This window comes from Ornithodoros turicata, unplaced genomic scaffold (assembly GCF_037126465.1).
Source record: "Ornithodoros turicata isolate Travis unplaced genomic scaffold, ASM3712646v1 ctg00001065.1, whole genome shotgun sequence".
NCBI lineage: Eukaryota > Metazoa > Arthropoda > Arachnida > Ixodida > Argasidae > Ornithodoros > Ornithodoros turicata.
Genome location: NW_026999455.1, coordinates 10,272 through 14,697, shown reverse-complemented (window position 1 = coordinate 14,697; position 4,426 = coordinate 10,272). Strand labels below are relative to the sequence as shown.

The following is a 4,426-nucleotide window of genomic DNA, read 5'->3' as shown; positions in this document are numbered from 1 at the left end:
AATTTTGCTTTTGACCATGCCTTCTGCTGTATCAATCTCACAAAGAACAGACGTTAGCGCATTCACACTCTGTTTATTATGCAATACTGAATTGTTTAATTTTGCTTTGGACCATGCCTTCCACTGTGTCAATCTTGGAAATAAGAGATGTCACCACATTCGCACTGGACTGGTCTCGGATTTCCTCCGGGATTTTTTTTATTATTCTACGGGTGACAGCGACCACCTTATTCATCAACTGAGGTCAGGTACACTTGGTCGCACCTTGTGCAACCCCAGAAAACCTGTTTGTTGTTTGGGTTTCGAGGGGTTAAGAACCAAGGGTGCAATACCTGGAAAACGTTTTGTCCATTGAGGCGTCATTCATAAGACCACGGAATTATCCCTTGGAAGGTTTCTGTTGACCTCGGAACGATCCGTTCATAAATCGAGGGCAAAAACGCTGGCAACTATTAGTTGGTTCCCAGAAATTGCGTTCCTTATTCGAATATCGAGGTTCATAAAATGAGGGAAAAATGAATAGAAAAAGTTTGGTTCCCAGTGCTCGTGTTCAAAAAACGAGGGAATTCATAAATCGAAGGTTCATATATCGAGGGTTGACTGTATTTTAGAAAGAAGGTTGAGGTGAGGTGAGGTGAGGAAAATACTTTCGAATGAAGGTTGAGGGAGGTGAGGTGAGGAAAATACTTCAGAAAGATTGACATGAGGTGAGGTTAGGAAAATTTTTCAGAAAAAGATGAGGTGAGGTGAGGAAAAAGTGTTCTGGAAAATGTTGAGGTAAGGTGAGGTGAGAAAAATAATTTTAAAATGAGGTGAGGTGAGGTTGAGGTGAGGTGAGGAACGAAAAAATGAGGTGAGGTGAGGAAAAACATCTGTGACAAAAATTGAGGTGAGGGCAAAGATCGTGAGGGCATTTGCCCACCTCTGCCTGAAACATAATTAACATAGAAGACAGTACTCATTTTCTGCAACCGAAAATATGTTTATTCCATATGTGATAATTCAAATAATGATTCTGTTAAACTTTCTTGAATGAGTCCCGTAAGGGCGTTCGGATCTGAAAGATAACATAAAATGAGCATTCGTCACATTGCTTACCCAACCAGATGACTCACTGCAGCAGTAGCAGCAATGCTCTGAAAGGGAACCTAATATTAAGAACAACATCCAAACTTCCATTCACTTACACATATGCTGCATGGGGGGGGGGGGCAGGGTAACCTGAAAACAAAAGACAACAACTATTAATATCATCTACATAAAATGATATGCCATTTGAACTTTATATACTGAAGTAGAACGCTCTCTATACATACACTGCATGGCGGGGTCAGGGTAGTCTGGAAACCAAGACAACAACTATTAATATCATCTACATAAAATGATATGCCATTGGAACTCTGTATCCTGAAAGAGAACGTTCACTAATACATACACTGCATTGGGGGGCCAGGGTAGTCTGAAAACAAAGACAACAACTATTAATATCATCTACATAAAATGATATGCCATTGGAACTCTAGATCCTGAAAGAGAACGTTCACTAATGCATACACTGCATGGCTGGGCCAGGGTAATTTGAAAACGAACGCAACTATTAATATCATCTACATAAAAATGATATGACAATAGAACTAAATAATCTGAAGGAGAACACTCACTAGTACATACGCTGCATTGGGGGGGCATAGTAATCTGAAAACAAAGACAACAACTATTAATATCAAGCATGGTAACGAGACCTATAACTATACTCACTGTCCGGTGGTGGTATCCAGTGATCATCTAAAAGGTATTTGCAATTAAGATAAAACATGGAAACAGGATCTATAACTATACTCACTGTCTGGTGGTGGTACCCGATGATCATCTAAAAGGTATTTGCAATTAAGATCAAACATGGAAACAGGATCTATAACTACACTCACTGTCTGGCGGTGGTACCCGGTGATCATCTAAAATATATTTGCAATTAAGATCAAACATGGAAACAGGATCTATAACTATACTCACTGTCTGGTGGTGGTACCCGGTGATCATCTAACAGATATTTCCAATTAAGATCAAACATGGAAACAGGATCTATAACTATACTCACTGTCCGGTGGTGGTCCCCGGTGATCATCTAAAAGGTATTTGCAATTAAGATCAAACATGGAAACAGGATCTATAACTATACTCACTGTCTGGTGGTGGTACCCAGTGATCATCAGAAAAAATTTTTCAAATTAAGATCAAACATGGAAACAGGATCTATAACTATACTCACTGTCCGGTGGTGGTCCCCGGTGATCATCTAAAAGGTATTTGCTATTAAGATCAAACATGGCAACAGGATCTATAACTATACTCACTGTCTGGTGGTGGTACCCGGTGATCATCTTAAAGATATTTGCAATTAAGATCAAACATGGAAACAGGATCTATAACTATACTCACTGTCTCGTGGTGGTACCCGGTGATCATCTAAAAGATATTTGCAATTAAGATCAAACATGGAAACAGGATCTATAACTATACTCACTGTCTGGCGGTGGTACCCGGTGATCATCTAAAAGATATTTGCAATTAAGATCAAACATGGAAACAGGATCTATAACTATACTCACTGTCTGGTGGTGGTACCCGGTGATCATCTAAAAGGCATTTGCTATTAAGATCAAACATGGAAACAGGATCTATAACTATACTCACTGTCTGGTGGTGGTACCCGGTGATCATCTAAAAGGTATTTGCAATTAAAATCAAACATGGAAACAGGATCTATAACTATACTCACTGTCTGGTGGTGGTACCCGGTGATATTCTAAAAGGTATTTGCAATTAAGATCAAACATGAAAACGGGATCTATAACTATACTCTCTTCCGGTGGTGGTACCCGGTGACTATCTAAAAATATATTTGCTATTAAGATCAGCTAATCAAAGTCCACATGCTGGTACATACTTTCATTCGTTACCACACACACTGAGTCATCGGAAATGGAACTCATATATTAACATGAAATCAATGAAATGTCGCTAATACATACAGCTTGGTGGTGGTGACTCAGGCGCTGAAAAGAAAGGAACTTTAGATACTTCTTGCTTTTCATATTCACCATTTCCTTATCCTCTTCGAAGTAAAACACTGGGCTCGATGTGAATACTGCGAAAGATAACATTCTTAAGAAAACTAACCCTGAGGAGAAAAACCACCAAAACTCACCAATATCATCATCGTCTTCAATAGTAGAACTCGAGAAAACAAAGAAAGATAACTTTCCTAAGAAACCTAACTTTAAGGTAAAATCCACCAAAATTTACTACCATCGTTGGCCATGTTGCTTCGAAGTGATGCTCTAGTAACCAAACCTTCATTTTTTTAAAGCTGACGCATCCTCATTATTATATTACATCCTCTCCTACATTGTATAAATGACTGTTAGAAACAAGGGGGTGGGCTGGAGAAATCCGCATGTAGCAAAAATCTTTGTAGTAAACAACCAATTGCAAACTAAGGAAAATGCAACCAATAGGGAAAGTATGCACATCCTCTCCATCGGATTCCTTTTCAACATCCCCCTCACAGTCGACGATGGAAGCGCAGAAGTGCTACGCGATCTCTGAGGACGATTGTATGTATAGAAAGCTTTCCCGTTCTTCCCTCTCTAAAAATGTGATTCTTTGTTCAGATTCTGATTGTCTTCTGATTGGTGATCTTCCTCTTGTGAAGTCATTGAAGACACCACCCAGAAATTTCTTTATACAATACCATGAGCATCTGAGACGTTGTCGTTGTGGTAGATTGTGGTCATCGAATCCATCTCATTGGCTAGACAATAACATCCGACGTTATCTCGGTTGCCATCCAAGCTCGGATCATCCATGAAGCCAAGTGAACGTTTTGCTTTGACGGTACAATGGCTGATGTACGAGGATTTGATGAAATTAAACTCCTATCTGAACTACAACGGGCCAGAGGTCGCATTATTGTCGCATTATGAAAATTCTCCCGTTCCCGATGCGGACGCAACGAGGAAAAATTAGTCGGAGGCTCCAACGCTTTGTCGCCATCAAGTGTAACTTGTTGCGAAGGTATCGTCAAGGTGACAATATCTCTCTAGCCATACTTAATGCCGGACTCAAGCGACCAATAATTCGAAACTTTTACATCCGACACTCGGAATACATCGTGCGTCACAAGAAAGATGGCTGTCGCAAGGTATCGAGTCTGGAGGACTATCTTAAAGAGGTCTGTACATTGAAGAAATAAAATGAGACATTTTTCTTTAAATGAGGTATACCTCTTCAATCATTTTTATTTTCCTGAGGTCATTGTGTACAAGGTTATTGTCAAATAAGGACACAGTGCTCTTGAGTTGGTAATTCTTGCAAAGGCGGGAAGCAAAGAAACAAATAAAAAGTCCACAGTGTGAGCTGTAAC

The 4,426-nt window shown here is 39.7% G+C and overlaps 2 long non-coding RNA genes across 2 annotated transcripts; both read right to left on the bottom strand.

The window, feature by feature from the left end:
- Positions 1-1,170: 1,170 nt before the first annotated feature.
- Positions 1,171-1,458, bottom strand: LOC135376229 (uncharacterized). Its single transcript, XR_010417588.1, has 3 exons — positions 1,436-1,458; positions 1,317-1,340; positions 1,171-1,221 (listed from the first exon to the last, which is right to left on the bottom strand). It is a non-coding gene; the product is annotated as an uncharacterized LOC135376229 (long non-coding RNA).
- Positions 1,459-1,844: 386 nt separating this feature from the next.
- On the bottom strand, positions 1,845-2,118 carry LOC135376235 (uncharacterized). The gene is made up of 4 exons (XR_010417589.1): positions 2,099-2,118; positions 2,014-2,040; positions 1,929-1,955; positions 1,845-1,870 (listed from the first exon to the last, which is right to left on the bottom strand). It is a non-coding gene; the product is annotated as an uncharacterized LOC135376235 (long non-coding RNA).
- Between the last annotated feature and the right edge of the window lie 2,308 nt (positions 2,119-4,426).